The 20,261-nt window shown below is 41.4% G+C and overlaps 1 protein-coding gene across 1 annotated transcript in view; it reads left to right on the top strand.

Annotated features, from left to right (window-relative positions):
* Window positions 1-20,261, top strand: part of TRABD2B (TraB domain containing 2B) — a 266,867-nt gene that overhangs the window by 223,917 nt on the left and 22,689 nt on the right. The gene's annotated exons all lie outside the window — the stretch shown is intronic.

The following is a 20,261-nucleotide window of genomic DNA, read 5'->3' as shown; positions in this document are numbered from 1 at the left end:
GGAGGTGGGTGAGGAACCTCCCTTTCCCACCCAATTTCCAGACAAAAAGTTCATTGTAAAGCATCCATTGTGTGAGTTTGGAAACATATGGAGCCTGAATGGCTGGTGTTTTTGTGGGTTTTTTCCACTTGGGGACATTATTTATATCACAGCTGCTTCATTATACCAGCTCAGAAGTGCCATGGTTTCTTTAAAGAAATATCTCATTCAGCTCATTTTCCCCCAGAGCTGTTTTTCCTTTTGCTCTCTGTGGGGCTTTTGTTGCTTCTCCATTGCAGACCTCTCTGTCAGGCTGCTGTTCTTCAGGTGGAATTTCAGTTTTTCCTGAAAGACCACATTTAATGTAGCAGATGCACCTTTGAAAGTGTGTTGGACAGGTAGAGAGCAATTCAGTATTCCCTGAGCTTCTCCATCTATCTGGTCAAGTAAAGCAAGCAAGAAGGACTGATCAATAGGCTCTTGGCAATCTTCATTAGTATAAAATAAAATATGGCAAAAAATTGTCCTTAGCTGGTGAAACAGACTTCCTTCATCTCATAGACTTTTCTTTTTCCTGGCTGTTTAAATGAGGTCTCTGTCTGAAGAAATCACAGATAATAAAACCATGAGGGCTGGTGAGAGACCATCCAGCTTTGCAAAATCAGCCTTTCCCCTACATTCTGCAGATAAAATTTGGCTAAGGCTATTCTGTCATAGGATTGTTATCCTCATTAGGAGAAAGTGTTAGCAGCATGCTCCTGTCCCTGGTGGGCAGACGTGACATGGTCCAAAACTGAGGTGAGTCCCAATGAGGAGGATTAATGGCAGAGGTAGTAGACCATGTCTGAAAAAGCTGTGTGTAATCTAAAAGCTGTTGGAAAATCTGGCTGATCTAACCTTGTTTGGGAAACATCCACAGTGATTCATATAGAATATAATATAGTTCAACTGTATATAAGTGTTCTTTGACAGAGCATTTATCCTAAATGCTTCTTGGAATCTGTTGAGCAATAAAAGCATCGTCTTAAATAACAATGGGGGAAAGAGGAAGAAAAGGCTGTTAAACACACCAGGAAGAGAATATATTCAGGAGGTTTAAGAAGCACTTTGGCAGGGGGAGGAAAGTCAACATGGTGCAGGGAGGAGCAGTAAACACTGTAACAGTCTGGAGCTGGAAATTTTTGACTAAAACCAACCAAAAAAAAAATAGCAAAACAGAAAAACCGAGCAAACTAGAGCAGAACAGCCGAGGTGTACCATTCCTAGGTTTCTAACAAAGAAACTTTCCACTGGGGGAAGCAGGCACTTTCTTCAGCAATTTTCATTTAGTTGAAAGTATCATCTTCCCATGAAAAGTGTTTCAACTGGAAATTGTGAAACTATTAATTTATTGGCTGTTGCAAGCCCTTGAGAAGAACTCAAGATGCAGTAGTGTGAAAAAAGTCCAAGAATAGTCTCTGCTCTCTGGTGTTAGGCTATGTCTGTACACATCATCACAAACTTGAAATAAAGGATGGGCTGGAAAATTGACTCAAAGCCAGTGATAAATGTTGACTTATTTGCAGAGACAGTGACACTGTCACTGTCAGACACAAAATGATTTACACAGACACTGCTGGAGGTGTGGTAGAGGAAGAAGCAACTTTATTCTGTTGTTTCAGTATTTATAGATTCTCAGCAATGACCAGGGATTGGATAGTTAGGTCACCACTTCCCCAACCGCACTGGCCATAAGAAACGTCCATCAAAAGACACATCTTTAATGGAATGTATAAACATCTATGTTTGTAGTTACTTTCCTGGGAAAGTGTTTAGAAAACAATGTCAGAAAGTTTGATTTTCAGGGCGACAGGGCACCTCTACGTGCACATTCCCCTACCTTGGCAGCAGTGTCTCCTGTTTGTGATGTCTTCCCTATAATTCTCAATCCCTGGGGGAAATGCACCTGAAAGCAAGAGGGCTTGGACTCTGCCTAGATCAATGTGTGTGTCCTCAGCTGAATGGTCCCACACTGGTAGCTTCTGTTCCCAGCTCCAGAGCATCATGTTGGGCAGGTTGGCCTGGACTAGAAACCTAATTCCAGTGGGGTCTGCTCTGAACACTGAAATACAGAACTTTGTTAAAGGGTAAATGGTTGTGCAGGAATGGATGGAGTCGAGAGAGAGCACATGGTGGCCCCCCATAGGTATTAGATGCTCTGTGAGTTTTCCTGTGGTCTGATGATAAGGAAGGTCTGCCAGTCCTAGATGAGAATAAAGAAAGAATAAATTGCATGGCAAAAAAGTCCAGAGTTGCTACCAGACTGAACTACTCAAGGTGCAGAAACAGCAAAAAACTATAGAAATTGTCAATAAAGAGCATTTAAATATACTCACAAGAAGCAGCTTTCTGCCTTAAGAAGAAAAAAAGACTCTCAAAACTGCACATCAGGGACTGTATTGTCATTTTCCTGTAACTGGGGCTGTAGCTATCAGAAGTACTTGGGACTTCCCCTTAGAAATGAAGGGGCTGCTGCAAACCATTTTGTCTCTTTTTTTTGTAGAATAGCTTGTATTTTATGATTTCTGGGTGAGCTGCAAATGACAGTCTAGCCAAACACAGTACAACATTGTGATAGCACGACAGCTTAATGATTGTTGTGTTGTTCATGTTTACGTTAAATCATCATGTTGCTGTAATTGAGTGTCTTAAGGAACCTTGCATTTTTGTTTAGCCTTTTTTTTTTTCACTCTTCCCTTTGTTCTTTAAAATATTAAATAAAAGCAGTTGAAAGGCCCAGAAGAGGAACCATTTTGCCATAGTGACTGTAGTAACAAAATATATACACAGAATAAACAAACAGAAGCTCAACAAATTTTGAGCTGCTTGCAAAGCAGAAATTATTTTGTGATTTACAGTTGTGCAGGTGTTTTCATCTTGATTCTTGTGGAGGCATACATGAAGAGGTATTTCTCTCCTGTGCCCAAGCCCTAAAGAGACATTTCTGCTTTACTTCCAAATAAATTGTATAAGGGAGTCAAGCCCACTGTGTTGCATTCTGGCATTGACAATTGAAAAATTGGATATTGTTCAGGGAAGATCAGATGGATTCTAATGTGGAGTTTGAGGGGTGGACAGCACATGGAAAAAATGCCAGAGTTGGAAAAAAAAACTGATCAGCTGCATGCTTATGTTTTGGCAAAGGGAATTTAAAAAGAAATATTGTGGACAGGCTGAATGCAGGAGAAAGAAGAGGAACAGTTTGAGCTGGCACATAGGAATGTTTGAAAGTATATCAGATGGAATTTGAGGGTGGTTTTGGATGAATATCAATGATTCCTTGACAGTGATTTGCAGGACAATTTTTCTCAGGTTAAGTAAGAAGCCCCGTTATATGAAAGTAACTTCAGCAAAACACTCATGCAATGTCCTACTTACCACCAGTACTGCCTTGCCAAAAAAACAAATGGTCATTTTCTTTAATCTCTCTGTTCCCAGAACAGTGTGATTATTACTATTATTGACATGATTAGTAGTCTGATCTTTATTGTTCAACAATAATTCAGCAGCATTACCATAAATATGTGGAGTATAGTCTGGTATGATGTCTAAACTCTGCCATCCATTTTGGTTTTAGAAAGGACAAGAGAATCCCTTTTGTGAAAAATAACTAGCACTGTTCCTAGGTATCAGGAAGAGAAAAGCCTTGGGAAGAGTGAAACAGGACAAAGGCTGAAGCTGTTCATGCTTGCAGTTGCATACAGACTGGACAAATCCAGAAGATTGTTGGCTTCCTCTGTCCAAAATGCTAAGCATGGGTTGTGAAATGGCTGCTCTTTAAGCCAACCAAACTAAATACCTAGAGTCTCACATTTCTGTTGTCTAGTGACAAGCACAAATTTGAGCCAAATCCTCCCTTTCCTAAGGTACTGGGAAAAAATAAAGTGAGATCTTGTCTGGCTTGAAGAGATAGCCAAGATATAGGGGTCTGATGGCTCCAGAATCAGTGAACTGGCAAAGAAAAGTTTATATAAAGTACGTTTAGCTGGTGTGGAGCTATTTGGGAACTCTTACTGACTGGATTTCTGAAATCTCCTGGCTCCTCCTGTTGATCTGCCTGGTGGCCCAGTGTTGACCTTCCTGTGTCTCTTCCAGAATTCCACCATCTGACTATTGAAAACACCTTCTTTAAAGCTCAATCCCTTTCTGTAAAAGAAATCCTGTTCTATTCATCCAGCAGAACAATGCCATAAACACTTGAGAACTTATTCTCACATTGGCTTAATTTGTTCATTTTGTTGCCTGAGGGAAGTGTCCTGAATCTGTTTGCGTGACAGCCTTCAGCAGCGTTCATATTTGCTTCTTATTTTGCTGGCTGTCATCCTTGTCCCCAGATAAAGGAACTGGAAAATTAGTGACTGAATCAATATCTCATTGCTTTACCCTGAGATAAGAAAGACAACTTTTTTTTTTTTTTTTTTTTTTCTTCTGTGGAGTTCTGCCAATTGGCTGTCCCTGCTCCTCTCTGTCTTCAGAAAACAGAGCTGCATGGATGGGGCTGGGAGAGAGGAGGAGATGGGAGAAAGTCTCCCCTTAGATGGATTCCAGTGACTTGAGCAGATAAAGGGCCACAGCTGCTTCATATTTAACTGGAAACAGCCAAGCTGCAAGATCAATCCAGGAAGCACCTGTGTCTGTGATGACTCTATTGTTGCTGGGTTCTCAGAATCAGCTCTGACCTGCTGCCACATGCCAAGCCCTGATGTGCTGCACACTGTCCTCTTGGCCAGAGGAACATGCAGCAATGCTCATTTTTATCAGGCTCCTCACTCTAAGGATGGAATCAGTGCTGCCTTCTTTCAGAATCAGGGAGTTCAGGATGGTGGAATAATTCAGCACAAGTTTTTATGTCTGCTTGTCTGAGAGTTTGGGAGTTTATTGTAAACTCTCAGAGTTCTGCTGGAGAAATTAATTACCCTTGTGCCTTATGTTTGCACTTCCTGCCCCAGTTGAAGCAACGTGTCTTTGCTGTTGTGACTTACTCCTGTCCTTCTGTCTGAAGCAGAGCTTCCTCCCTTCCTTCTCCTATAGCATCCTACAGATGTGACCCTGGCTCTGCTGCTCTTTTTTACCTCAGGGTGGAAGTCTCTGCTCCCCTAGGAATGCTCTCCTTCCCCATGGGGTGAAAGCACACTCCATCCACACAGTGATGCAGCCTTTTCACTCCACCATGATCCCTAAGCCTCCCAAGGTGATAAGCAGAATTGGAAAAAATGTTTGACATAACATTCCCCACAGCCCCAGTTTGGTAAACCCAGTTTTGGAGAACCCAGAAAATTACAGATGCCTGCAGAACTGTCAGGAATCTCCCAGCAGTTGCCAAGCTCCTTGGGATGCCTGCACAGCTTCAGCTTTCCGGTGCCTGCTAGTCAGGGTTGATCCACTCTGCATAGCTTTTAATTTTTGGAATGTGTTAGGGATAATGTTAAAGTTATTGTGAAAAAAGTAAACATTCATTTAGAAAATACACAAGTAAAAAAAAAAATTTTACAAGACTTGTAACACTTTAGTTGGAAACTATTTAATTAATTGAGGAAAAAAGAACTGAGAAAGGTAGATTCTGGATCCCATCTCTTCTGATATAGGGGCAAATGCATCCTTCTTTTTTAATGTGGGTGGAATAATCTTCCCATTGGGATTCTGCATTTCTTCTTAAACCTCTTGTAGGCCTTTGGATCTTTCACTTGATGTGAGCCTGGGGATCATACTCCCATCACTAGCACCCTCTCCTGAGAAGAAAAGTGAATCCATTTTTTCAGGGCATTCTCTGACAGAGTAATTTACAGTAAGAGGTGCATAGGGATTAAATAGGGTTCATTTACATGCATTGGTGAATTTATTGCCTCATCTAAAATTGGAGAATATGACTACTCAATGTTTAAAATACTTAGCCACGAAAATACGCACATTACATTTTTGTGTTCCTGTATACCTTTAAAATGTCCTCCTTTGCAAATTAATTGTCTCTGTGTCTACCTTACAGCCACAAAGCCTAAGCCAGCCAAGTAACTCTTAGGGGAAAAAACATGGAAGAAGGTCTCCAAAATGTGATAAAGAAGCAAATTCAACTTACAAATTCTCAGCCATAGAAATTTAATTATCTTGTTACTTCCTGAGCAACACATTACATAGGGACAGTGGATCTGCATGTTCTTTAGGCCACCTTTAGACACTGAACACCTTCTGAGAGAATGGAATTTAGCAACTTGCTACAAAAAAAAAAACAAACAAAAAACTGGGAAAGAACAAGATAGTTCATGGTGTTGGAGTAAGAAAACAGAACTTCTCAGGAATTTCATGCTTGACTAGTTCTCCCAGTGGGACATTCACTTTGTGTATAATCAGATTTTATCCTTGGCAAAATTTCTGGTTCCTTTTGAAAAAATTGTTTCATATTCCATATAATTCTGTTCCTTGGGAATGGGGCCTCTGGGGAAAGCTGGGCTTGCTTCTTTTTGCTGAAGGGCAGCTTGCTCGCTGAGCTGTCCTGAAGCCAGTGCTAAGGTTTCTATGGTTTTTTGCTGCTCTGCAGCCTATCAGTTTTAGGAGATCTGTATCTCATACTCCATAAACTCTAATAGTAAACTTACAGAGCCTTGGAGACTTCAAAAGTTCAGAGCTAGTTCTTACCTTATTTCCTAGCCAAATTTTAGAGTTCTTGTTTCCACAGGAGAAGCTGATTTTTCATCTTCTTTCTGCTTCCAGCCAATGCTAACGCAGATCTTTTCACCTCAGGTCGTGAGTATGAGATGATAATTTTGGTTTATAGTTATTAGAGATAAAACTGATCCAACTTGCACTGTTGGCTTCCATCAGTGCCAGTAGCTTTTAGAGGTCATTGTTAATGGGAGATGGTTGCTGATCCTCTCCCATCTTCTGTTGTGAGGAGCCATGGGGGAGCTGGTGGAAAACTCAAAGTATGTTCACCCAGTTGTGCAGAGGCCTTCTATAGTCCAAGTGAAAAGACTGGCTTTTCCAGAGTAGTGCTCATGGGCCTCTTAGACAACTGGCCCAGCTTGCTTGCAGGAGGTGTCTGACTGGTTTTAGGTGGCTAATCAAGTTTTAGATGGTTGGTCGTTTCTGTGAGATGTGTCATTAGGCTCCTTTAAGCCTTTGACAGAACTGCACCAACCCATCCCCTCCTGAAAGAGTGAGATTGTATGACTTTGTTTGGGTGTTCAGCCTGCACTTGTCCTGTGGATTGATGGCCTCCTCCGAGGGCGATATCAATCTGGGCTGAAGTGCAGCTGCACTTTGTAACAGCTCAAGGAGCACAAAGGTATCAAGTGGTATTGTGTGGTTGGAAAGATGTCGTTTATCTGAGGAAGTTTGTGGTCTGTTTGCTGTCACTCTGTCTTTGCAGTGCCGACTTCCCTTACCTTCACTATCACGTTGTCAGGCAAAGAGACCTCACACGTTAGGACAGAGAGCTTTTCCACATCCAGAGCTGACTTCTTTTCCTTCAACAAGAGGTCTCTGGGCTGTGCTGCAATCAATAGAGCTGCTTGGTTCAGCATGAGTGTAGTAATTTAGCTTGCAGGGAGCTCTTTACAATGCACAAGTTCCTAAAAAAGGAACAGGGAGAAAGGAAGTCAATGACTTCTCTCAATGACATTTTAATTTAAAGTTCTTTTAATAATAGTCCTTTAGGAAAAAACAGTCAAGGATGCACTACAGAGGATTTTGCTGAGAAGTACATCTGTCATCTTCCATGAGTGATCAGGTGTTCATAAGGATATTCTTATTCCAAATGGGGTTAGAAGCCCTCCAGAATACTATTATGACTGGTGGCATGACCAAATGACTCCCTGTGGATGGATCTTACTGTGGCAAGCTGTGAAATTTACTGAAACCTGTTTCAGTTGCCCCCACGAGTAGAAAGTCACTCTAATGTATATATGGGGTATGATTTTGGGTCATTTCTTGCCCATTTTGGTGCAGAACATTCTTACTTTTGACAGCTCATGGTATCTCAGCCAAGCCAGGTGACTTCATTCTGGACACAACCCAGCTTTGGCTCCTAAATTACTGTGTAGGTGTCCCTTCAGGAGAATATGGTGAAGAGTCAGCCTGAGATCCATGTATGTCAGCCCCTCCTCCTAGTTAGGTGCTAGTAGAGGGAGCAGGAATGCCAAAAAGAGTAAGTTCTTATAACAGTAAATTAAGGATGGTGAATTTATGAAGCGCTTGTCACAGTAAATACCTTAGAAGCCAGAATGCATTTTTGTGTCATGATCATTGAATCATTTTTATGAGAAGTCAAAATAAATTCATATCCAGTCTGTAAAGTTTGTAAAGAGTTTAATTCATCCAGGAAATCATGTGTTGGGAATACAGTACCCAGATCCAGATCAGATATACTTCAGAGAAGCATTTAGGTTTTAAAATCCTTCCACAAGCTAAACTGATCTCAAGAATCTTTGGAGTTTCACCCTTCTCTGGACCTCATGCTCCATACAAGTGAACACCATGCCAATGTGTTTCCCATTTCCTGGGGATTAAACTGCTGTGTTTGATGACTCAGGACTTTCCAAGGAAGCAGCTCAGTCACTCATTCTGTCTGAAGTGGCCTCAGGTGTCTCACAGGACATGTTTTCTCTTCCACAGTGATTCATGATTTCAGAGCAGAGGATCAGCTCTCTCTCATTTTTTTCTTCCCACAAAGTTAATTAATAAAACAAATTTCTATTAGTGGGTGGTGAAAGATTTTGATTTCCCACCTATACTCCCAAATGCTCTGCATTCCAGGAAGAATGAAAAATGGATCTGTGAATAGAAACAGGAGGGAGGAAAAGTGGTTCAGATGCTGTAGATGGATGTAGGTACAGTGGCTGTCAAGTGATATGGTGGAAGAACTTCCTGAATAAAGACAGTTTCTTGCAATTGTGATTGCTAAAAACACACCAATTAAATAAAAATCCAGCTTCAGGATTCATGGGGGAAAATTTAGAAAGTTTGGGACACAGGGTGTGTCTGGCAGAAACTGAACTGTCTGGGCTTCCCAATGACCTCTTGCTTAGGTGGGCAGCTACACATAATGCAGTAGTTCTGCTTGTGAAAACTGGATCTTCTGCCACTGTCAGAGGCTCTTGTTGGTCAGAAGCACCTGGAGGATTCACCCCCTCGTGGCCACTGTGGACTTGGCTATGTCCATCTGTCTGCCTTGTGTAGCCCCACCATAGTACAGAATTTTTCATCAAAATCAAGAATTAAGTGTAAATTTGTACCCACCGTGTGCATAACTTTTGTCACTTCAGCCAGAAAACATTTGGTCCTACTGAGAGCCAGAGTTGACAGAAGGACTAAATTTGGGATATTTCCCGTTCCTACTGCTGTGTGGGACATCAGAGCAGTTCTTAATTCCATAGTGCCCCTCTCTGCTGGTGACAGCTTGCAGAGGAGGAGACCCAATTTGGTGCTCTCGTTTATTTGTGGGAGAGAGCACACTGAAGCCTTTCTCCATTGATTTCCAGTCAGCTCAGGAATAATAACATTTTCCTGCTAACCTGTAGCACTTCAGCAGCAAAGTCACTGACAGGCTCCAAGTGCTTTAGTACCCAGTGCCCTGTCTGGCAACTAGATTTGCATCTCCTGTCATATGACCCCAGCATCATATTTCCAAATTACTTTTGCAAAAATAAAGGCAGTCCTAGAAATTCCTCTGCCAGGACAGCACATCCCTGTTTATGTTTGAAGGGCTGATACCAATCTGGAGTCCCCGGTGATCAGAATGCGCTTTCAGAGATGAGCCTCGTGTTATGTTTGAAGTGAGCACTTTGAAATGAGGATGAAGCAGGACTAAATCAGGATGAAGGATGTGGGGCATTACCTACTTTACATTAAATCCATGCTGGAAAGACGTGGCCAGTGTTCCAAAGTTTTCCTTGGAGAGTGCTTGGAAGCTGCACACCAGCCTGTTTGTGGAAAGCTGAACAGTTTCCTATTGTCTGTGATGTGAAATGCTTCCCAGATAAACACTTTCCCCCTCCACTGAAGAAAAATGATAAAGCTTCAGCAGAGTTGCTGGTTTCTGTTGGCATTGAGCTCTGTTAAAGGCTATAGTTCATATCCATGCCAGAGTCATTAAGGAAAGGTTCTGTTATTGAGTGAGACTGGGATAATCTTCAAGGGTTTAATAACGTTGTGCGCCCACATCTTTGCGTCTCTGGGTTCATTATACCCCTGGAATGTAAATCCCAATCCACAGTGGATAAACAAGGTTCACATGGATCTCAAATACTTTTGTGGTATTGTCTCCTCATGGTTTCTGAAAGGGAAAGAAAACATTGCTAGAAATAACCTCACTGGAGTTGTTTAGCCCAGAAAACAGGAGGCTCAGGGGGGACCTTATCGCTTTCTACAGCTACCTGAAAGGGTTTTACTGAGGTGGGAGTTGGTCCCTTATCCCAAATAACAAGCGGTAGGAGAACAAGAAAGGACCTCGAGTTGTGCCAGGGAGGTTTAGATTGGGTATTAGGAAAATTTTCCTCACAGAAAGGGTTGTCACGCATTGGAATAGGCAGCCCAGGGAAGCTGTGGGGTCACAATCCCTAAAGGGATTTAAAGGGTGTGTACATGTGGCACTTGGGGACATGGTTTAGTGGTGAACATTGCTGTGCTGGATTAACAGTTGGACTCAATGGTCTTAAAGGACTTTTCCAACCTAAACAATTCTGTGATTCTACAAAGAGAGCAGTAAATCTCTGATGCTGCAGTAGGTTTTGGTTGTAACACTGCCTGCATTTGTGGCATTTGAAGTAATTTTAAGGAATTATTCCTAACACCCGCGGAGTCAAGGTATCATATTCCATCACAAGGATGATCCAAAAGTCCCTCCATGAACTTTGGAGAGAAAAAGCTGGTTTTTGAAACCGGCAATGCTAAGAACCAAGGCTGTGTAACACCAAGGCAGTACTGGTGGTGATTTGATCGGATCAATGGGTGGTTCTCCCTCTGCTTCTCTTGTTCTGGCAGGTGCAGGTCTGAAGGACCTCGTTATGTCCTCGCCTCTAACTCCAGTTTGGTTTTGCTGGGTGCCTCTATCCTTCCTCCATGGCACCTCTTAGGCTGAAGACCTTTTGCCAGGAGCAGGGTGTGGTTCCACTTGTTGACCTACAGTCAGTGAATGCAGTAGATAGAAATTCACCGTCGCCACCATTTTGTCAAAACAAACCTCGCTTTGAGTTTCTGACAAAGGATCATATTTCTTCCCTGGAGGGATGAGATTTCTTGCTAATGTTAAATGGTAATTTTGCATTTGTATCAAATTTGTATGCAGATTAAGTTTTAGGTGGGAATTGCAGCTTCCATTGACATTTAGCAGGCACTGAGGTTTTAAATCATTGAGACAATTTTAGAAACATTCTCCTTAAGGAGAAAGGACCTCGACTTGAAAGAAAGCGAGGTAACAAGGGTATAATTTGTTTGTTTCACAAATGTAGCCATGAATTTAGGGCAATTTCTATGTATTCCAGCATTCATACTGATTGTAGTCATTGCTGAATGGTCAATTCCCAGTCGTGTCAGAGAAAGGCATCAAATGAAATCCACAGGCAACCAGAAGTGGTTTAAATGAAGTGATGGAGCTGGAGATTGATTTTGTTTTCTTCTTTCACTACTGGTGTACACTTGCCTCCTTCTTTACCTCTCCAGCCTTTCCAAGAAGCCCTGGGCAGACCTGATGAGTTCTATAGGTTCCCTAATTGTTTGACTGTGGTGTATAGAAAAGGGCTGAGCCTTTCCTCATAAAGCCTGACTCCATCATGCTTATTTTCATATAAATAAGGACACACAGTCTTTGTTGATCTGTGTGCTACTTGGGATAATTCCGTTCTGACTGGCTGTCAATTCAAGGTGAATTCTTCCTAGATAAAGAGGGCAACAGAGGGACAGAGTAGCCTCCCCTTCTGTTCAGAATTAACAGGCTTGTGGGGCAGCCCTAAGCACTCAGTCTCATTGTAGAGAGAGAGCTAGATGTGTCGTCCTGCAGTTGAATTAAAACATCTCACGTGGGCATCATTTCAACAGCATCGATTTTCCTGCAGTTTGAGCTGTATTACAGCACCACCTCATGAGAAGTCCTAGTTTGGTCACTCTCAGTGTTCAGCACTGTGCAGTGATAAGAAGCTAATGTGACTGCTGGAACCTGTGCTGAATGCCAGGCATACTTCTGATGAGTCTCTGACGTCTGTTCCACTTGATATATTACATGTTTTTCCATAGCTAGGCAGCGCTACAAGTACTCAGCTGTGATACCCTCTCGGACAATTGTCACTTAGATAAAGCATTTCAAGGCAAACAAACAGATATTCACATATAATGGAGGTAGGTGAGCCCCTAGTGCTCCTGTGCAATGAGGTCTCCAACAGAGTTAGGGAGGGGCTGTAACCTTTGTACTGTCTGTCATTGTCTCACAACTTTTGCCTGCCAGCTTGCTAAGATGAAGTTTTTAAAGAATGCATAATTTAGTTCTGGGGTTCTTAAGTATTCCAATAAAAATAATAATCATAGACACTTCAGTGAAGGAAAGGTATTTTCTGGGGTCAATGCAAGTTTTCCTGTTTTAAGGAAGACCTGGAGCCTGTTCTTTATAACTAGACAGTGAGATTTGCCTGAGTTCATTAAAAATCAGTGTCTCCTATGGCCTCAGATGCCTCATAGATATTCAAGGTCTGGTCTCATAAGTTTCAATTAGCAAACTCAAAAAGAGAATATAAAATCTTCTTTTCTTCCTTTAGATTTCAGCAGCAATGTGCATGCTTTGTTAATGAAGAATTTTAGTGAAGGATGGCTTTGTCAGACAGAAATGATCATTTGATAGAGGCAGCTTCATCAGCATGACTTGATACAAAGAGGGAACCCTCTGTGACACTGGGTTATGTAAAGTCCATTAGCATTGGAGTTGACAGAACAGCATTAGACATTAAAGTAAGTGGGGTTTGCAGGGAGAACTCTTCTGCCTTCATCACGTTTCGAGGGCTCTGTCCATTACTGTGCAGTGAAAATGCCCACAGACAGGCTGAAGTGTTGCCTGAATAGGGACTCTGACAACTGTCTTGTTCTTTTCTTGGAAACACTCAGGCACTGTGATATGGGCAAGGCCAATGGGCCCTCACAATATTTTGGAGAAGGAGTGTCTCTGTGTTCCTTTTTTTAGCTCAGCAGCCATCAATGGCTGAGCAGATCAGATGTTTTGCAGTGTCGGCTACAGAGATGAAAAGTAGATTTCGTGTCTCAGAGATGTGGAGTCTCTTGCAGACATGGTCATCTTATGGCTCTTTGGTTCCACACTTATGCCTGCTGCTGGACTTAAGTGGTCTGTGTCTCTCTCCTTCTGGTGATAGCAGCTACTTATGAGCCCACGTTATCTGTGTCTTGCAATTGTAAGAGCCTCGACTGAACAAGGTACTTCAGGAACACAAGTTGCTGTGCTTGCACAGATCTGTGATCCACCCAGTACCTCACTTTGGCCAGGACCCAACTTCAGAGCATCAGAGGGAACTGCAGGAAACAGCACCAGGCACACAGTGAATAATCTGCCCTTAGTTTCAGTCTGAAGTCAGTGGAAATGTTGTAGTCCCTCAAGCGAAGCATTTGGTGCCTTGCTCAGCTGTGTCCCTGTAGAGAGTTTTTAAGATATGATAGAGAATATGGATTTCTGCAGATACATGTTCTCTCTGGAGGATCCAGCAAAGAAGGGAAATTAATTCCCGGGGAAGACAAACTGGGAGCAGAACTCGATTTGGATTGTAAATGAGCAAGATACAAACAGTTGTATATTAGCTGTAGCTCTACTGTGGAATCAAATCAAGCAGCCAGTTTGGTGGTATTTTTTGTCAGTCAACTCCTTAAAATTCATTGCAAACTCAGCAGTCAAAATTTTATTATAAGACAATAAAACATTTTAACTTTATGTAGCAAGCCTTTGGGTGTTGCATGGGCATACAGAGTTGTAATTTGAATGTGAAGGCTTCTCTCACCTCTGAAGGAGATTTCAAGGTGTTCCAGGACATTTTGCATATCTCTCTGCTCCCGTGTTGAACCAGGATGCCTGAGCAGGGAAAAGCTCATCCAGACCTATGGGATAGGGATTCTATCCCAGGAGTTTGAAGTGCCACTTCCATGAGGCAGCGAGGCACCAAAGGTATCTGTATTGTAACCATTTGGCTTAAGCTGAACCACCCAGGCAGAAATAGCTTAGCACTAATTGGTGTGGTGCTAATGAGACTGTGGAGATTTAGGGAATAGAGCCTGAGGTGAGGCCTGTGTACCATGAGCAAAGAAGGTTCTTATTTGCTATTTATGTGAAAAATGGAAACAAGACCGGAGGGTCAACCCATCCTTCCTCTGAGGGCATAGCCCATCCTCTGGGGCTGGAGTGTGCAGCTCTCAGAGTTTTCATAAAAGATGCATAAACAAAGGATTATTCAATTCAAGAACTGAACCAAGAAATCGAGAAGGGAAAAAAGAGTTCAGAGCCATTTGAAATGGAACATTTTGAGGATGCTTTTGAAGGCAGGAATTGGGTTTTGTTAGGTTTTGTCATTTTTATATATTAGCTGGGTTTTTCTTTTTAATTGAGATCAATTTCTGAACAAAAAAGGCCACTTTGTAGCATGTAAGTCTTTGAAAGTCTGGAGACTAAAAAAAATTAGAAGCTTTGTTCAGAAAATGCTGAAATGAAACATTTTGAGTTTTCTGAAAGAATTCACATGAAAATGTGGAAATGACACGTTACAAATGTTACAGCTGCCCTCTCTTTTTTCAGCAAATTCAGCCTCTAAAGTGCAGAAAGCTTGAATTTTTTCTCCTGTGCCTCAGACCAACTTCACTTCTAATGAAACAGGATAGATAAAAAAGTTTTACTTGTTCCTCTTTTTTTATAGTTTCTCAAAGTGGGAAGGAAAGCATTACCATGTGAATGGCTTCACATCACAAACTTCTCATTTCATTTATGCACAGAGTTGTACATATATATGTGTGTATACTGAGGTCTAAATTCACTTTCAAACTAAGGTTACAGTTCTTGAGCAATAGTGATTCTTCCCAGAGAAATAGTCTGACGTGGATTCAGAGCACAGAGAGATACCATCCAAGTTTGGGGTGGACTGTAATCTAATTTAACTACTTAACCTAATTTAAGTGCTCATGAGATGTAGTTGACTCTGGTGCAAAAAAATGAAAAAACAAATTTGTTTCCAAATTCTGTTAAGAAGTTTTAACTTTAGTGTACAGGCCTAAGGCAACTACTTCCTAAATAAAATAACCTCATTATAATTAAGCTGATCAGGTGAGTGAATAATCAGGGATTTCACAGGAGTGATCAGGGATTTCTCTTTTGCTGTCTCTTGAGCTCAAATTCATCCTGAGTAATTTACAGCACTTAGCCTGAAGCACCTCAGATTAAGTTTAAGTATGGGGAGAATCGAACACTCTGATCTCTGCTTTGCAGTTACTCTCTTTTGCAGTGAAATATATTTATGCTTTCCATGTTGAATGACGTTGTGTCCATGGTGTCACCTGGTTATGTGAGTCTGTGCTCTCAGTCCACACTTCCCATCACTGGAAAGAAACCCTATAAGCTGTGCCAGGGTGGGTTAGGATTTCTGCCTGCTTTTCTGTTCTTTTGTTTGCTTCTCTCCCAAGAGCTTTGAAAGTCTGAGCTTCATCCTAGCGTGGAAGAGGGGGGAAAACAGCAAAACCCCTTGTGGGCCAGGACATTGTGGTGCCCATCTTGTGGGTGTGCATGACTGTCTCAGAGAGATGTGTAGGGAAAGCAAAGCCAGCAGCAGATGTCTCCGTGGCCTGTGGCGAGGGGAGTGAGTGTGCGTGCAAGGGGCTGACGAATTCCTGCCTTCACAAAGACACCCCAACTGGAATTTATGAGAATCCATCCACAATAAAACGCTTTTAACTCGCTGTCTGGCTGTCAGCCGGCTGCATCCCAGGAACAGTGGCATGAGGATGAGGCTGCCACATCACACATTCCTTGCTATCACCGCGGCTCCTCTCTTGATGAAACAAAATCTCCCCTTGTCTGACAGTTCTGAGAACTGAAGCAAGAAAACCTCGGTGATGTTGCTGTCCTTGGAAGCCCGTGCAAAGCATGGCAGTCTTCTGAGCAAAACTTTTCCATTGCTCGTGCTGCAAAGTCAGGATGCAAATAACAAATTGGCAGGCTGGGATTTCGGAAGATTCTGCACATGTCTGAGGGAACAGAGATGTTACCACAAGATTGCTGAAAAAAAATTAGATGGATGATTTTGTTGTCTGGAAGATGTGTATCATCAGCAAAGGCATAGAGCAAGGGCAAGTCCCTCCCTGGCCCTGTGGAAACCCGTGGGAAGGCTTGGTGGGACTCAGTCCAAACGTTGCTGGTGTTACTCTGGCAGGTCAGGGGCAGAGGCGTTACTGGGGTCTGCCCTGCCTGACCTGTGCAGTTTTAAGCCTGGGAATGATGAAAATAATATATTGCAGGACACCATGGTGTTAATGTTATTTTTCTGACCAGATCCACTCAATAGGCCTAACAAATCTCAGCAATGAGTCAATTTTCAATGGTCAGTGCCAGCACAGAGTGACACTGCAGACCACAAGGCAGAGAGAAATGCTGAGACAGCCTAATGGAGCATCCAGCTCAGTCCAAACAACTTACATGTTTTGTTTTGTTCTCTTAATTCTTGAAAAGAATTAGAAAAGGATGGCAAATTTCACCAAAAGTGAAAGAAAACCACAGAGGTCTTTGTCTGTGGATTAAGCATTTTCAAGAACTAGCAAGAATAAATGTTTTCCTGTTTTCACTGTTTACTGTACCTTAGGACCAAGCCACATTTGTCGAGGCTCCAAAGTTTTCTAATTTGGACTTGGTTTTAGAGAACTTGTTTTGCAGGACTGCACATCCCAGGGAAGGAAATTAAGGTCAGAGATGAGAAGAACCCACCTAAGGGCCTGAAATAATTTTCATTTCTCCAAGACCACCCTGTGTGGGAATGATACATTTAAAAATGGGTGGAACCTCTAAGCCTGGAATTGTATCAAGTTATTCATGAAAAATCTCTGAGATCTTTGTGTGGACCAAGATATTTGGGTGGTACTTTCTCACTGTTTCTTCAGAAAAGGCGCTGTGGCCTCACAAACTGAAAACTAGCCTTGCTTTTTCCCTGACTTTAAAAATAACTGTGTATCTTGAAAAGCTGTCTCAGCAGTAGTGAAGGAATGGAAAAAAAAGTCCATTATATCCCCATGGTTTCATACAGTGCAGCTGTGCTAACAGAGTACACAGAGACTGAGACCAGAGAAAAGGCACGAAATAGTCCATGAAATGAGCAGTTGAATTTAACAATAAAGCTTCATGTAATGCAGAGATCGATTGTCCAGGTACCTAATTGCAGATGGCAGGTTTTCACCATTATTTTTTAGGGGGAAAAAAATACAGAATATTAATAAATTTGAGCTCTTTTTATTAGTAATTTTTATACTGAAATCAGTGGGGAAATTATCATCTTACAGAAAATCTTTCTTACATTAAATTAACATCTTTAAATATTCTTGCAATATATTTGGATGAAATAGCTATATTCTGTTTTGATTTTCCTTCTGGTAGAATGTCTGTAGGATTACAGTCATATTTGAAAAGAAACAGGTTGATAGTGAATTAGTTGTATTTTTATAATATTTGTTGGGGGTTTTTTTGTAATATTTTATTGTAATATTTATTGTAATTATTATTTTGTTATATAACATAGTATAATTATTTATATAGCATATTATAATTATTGTAACAGATTTATTAAATCAGTTTAAAACTAACTTTCTTTTCTTTTAAAGGGGCAAGCATGCATCAACATGCAGCTTTCAAAAGTCCCTCTTACGTCTTGGTACAATTATTAGTGGTTACTAATAATTAAAAAAATATTAGTGCAGGCATAAAGGCATGAATATTGACCAAATGTAATATGCAGTTGTCACAGTGGATCTATTCCCCTGACTTAAGTCTAACATGCTGGTGGTTACTTTATAACCCTCTTTAGGTTACAGCATTTTAACGTTTCTCCAGTGTTTATTTATTCTCTTCCCAAAGAATGTTCTGAAATATCAAGTTTACAACCTGTGGCTCATGTGATGGCAGTGGAAACAATTAAGCCAGAAACTTTCAAAGCCACCACTGGGATTTTGATGCCCATAGTCATTAATTTTAATAAGAAGGGAGCTGCCAGTCGTCTTAAGTGGTTTGTAAAATCTCAACCCATAAAAACACCTCTCTACTGGTTCCAGTTTACAGGGAGCTCAGAGCAAGGTAAACACATGTAAGAAAATAGTAGGTGTTAAAAGGTGGAAAGTGCGTGTTCAGATATCCCTAAAGCCACTCAAGGAATCAAAGGGCAGCCCAAGCCTTGAGCTGGCACAGGGGGGCTGCTCCTGCCTGCAGCATCCTGGGGAATTACTGACTGGTCAGAGCATGAGGCACAGAGAAGTCCATGGGAACAGAACTCTTGGCCACAGCTCAGTTCCAGTGGCTTCCTGCCACCCACTGGTCTCTGCTGCCATCTCAGGACCCACCCATGGTGTCTGTAGGTTCCTCATCCAGGTCCTCCCTACCTGCCTAAACTCTCCTGTCCGAGTCCACACTGTGTTATCCTCCAAGCTGATAAATGGTTGGGTTTGGATGTTGATAAAAATTGAGAGCTCTCCAGTGTGGCCTGAGAGACCCCCCAGTGCAAACCTCTTCATTTCAATGTGAGCTCCTCTTCATTTACGTGAGTCTGGAGGCGCCTTTGCTTCAGCCATGAGCCTGTGCCATAGCTGAGGAAATCTTAAAGATCTTGGAGAGCACCAAGAGCTCTCAAAGGAAATTACTGCACTGGGGAAAACTCACCCTCAACATGAAACATGAAAGAATGTCTTAATGGGAAAAACAATTGAGAACTGGCAGATCTGTGATATAAAATAGAGCATGGAGTGAGTATGAATGAATTTGGAAAGGACTCGCTGGGAGGCTGAATGCTTCGGAAAAGAAGAAAAAAAAGGGATTTTCTTGTGTGTTTTATTAATAAAGCCAACCATGAAGAATTTTAGAATTAGTTTTAGAAAGCTTTCTCTTTTTTTCTCTATCTGTTGTATGATCTCTGAAGAACTTCATGAATGTTGGCTACAAGTGACAATTACTGTAGTATTTGCCAGTGAGCCTCACAGTAACAATAATTAATTAACAGTAGGTGTTGGAAGGACTTTTGGATGAAACACAATGCAGTGGAAATAGAGGTGACCATCAAGACTGGTATTGTAACAGACTTCAAGAAAGTCAAAAAGAAAAAAAAAAGCTTCCATTAGTAGTGGATGTGACTTTTTTGGAAGAGAACAAAATGTTCCATAAATGAAACATGTGGTTTCACTTGCGGCACATTTTGTACATTGTCACCAATGAAGTTTAGGATTTTTTATTACTTTTTCATTAAAATGTCTTACTGGTTTCACTCAGGAGGCAAAATTTTTCACGTGGCTTTAATTGTTTCTGTCATAAAAGTCATAGCATCCATGTAATAGAAATAGTTTTGCAGACCACAGCTTCATATTGCCTATTAATTCTCTCCCATTTTCTGTACATACAACTCATTGGCCCATCCCAGGGACAGGAAAATTTCTTGCAATTAAGACTCAATATGAACTTCTACTGAAGTTAGGGGGGAAAAATAACTTTATGTCAGTCCTGGTTTATTAGATTTTTGTTGCAGCTATCTTAGCTCACAATAAGTTCACATGGCTGCATACCAAAGGAGAGAGTTTATATTGACTTTACTCTAAAATCAGTGAAACTCTAGAAGATGAAAATAAAAGGTCTTTTTCTGCATCATTCCAGTCATGTACAAAAGGTGGTAATATTTCAGACAGGATTGAAGAGCTCTGGCAGAATTGTTTCAAGGAGGCTGTGGACAGGTCATTTACCCCTTTTTTCTTCATTACTTGCTGGAGCTCAGGTCTCACATCTCCCATACCAGCTGCCAAGCTTCCATCATTCCATGTTTCTGTTGTCAGCCTAGGATTGTCCCCAGTCAATGGATGAGGAGACATAATTCTTGTTGCAGCTAAAACAATTACTTGTTTTCTGCAGATGATATACAAAGTTGGGGGAAAAAAAAAAAAAAAAAAAAGAAAGAGATAATGAGATAACTTGTGTTATCTTCTTAATTTAAGATCATCTCCTCTTCAGGTATCTGTTTCCCTCAAACAGAGTCCTTTGCCAGCTT

The sequence above is a fragment of the Poecile atricapillus genome, chromosome 7 (assembly GCF_030490865.1).
Source record: "Poecile atricapillus isolate bPoeAtr1 chromosome 7, bPoeAtr1.hap1, whole genome shotgun sequence".
NCBI classification, from domain to species: domain Eukaryota; kingdom Metazoa; phylum Chordata; class Aves; order Passeriformes; family Paridae; genus Poecile; species Poecile atricapillus.
Note: the sequence above shows the minus strand (reverse complement) of the source record. Positions and strands in the feature narration are given on the sequence as shown.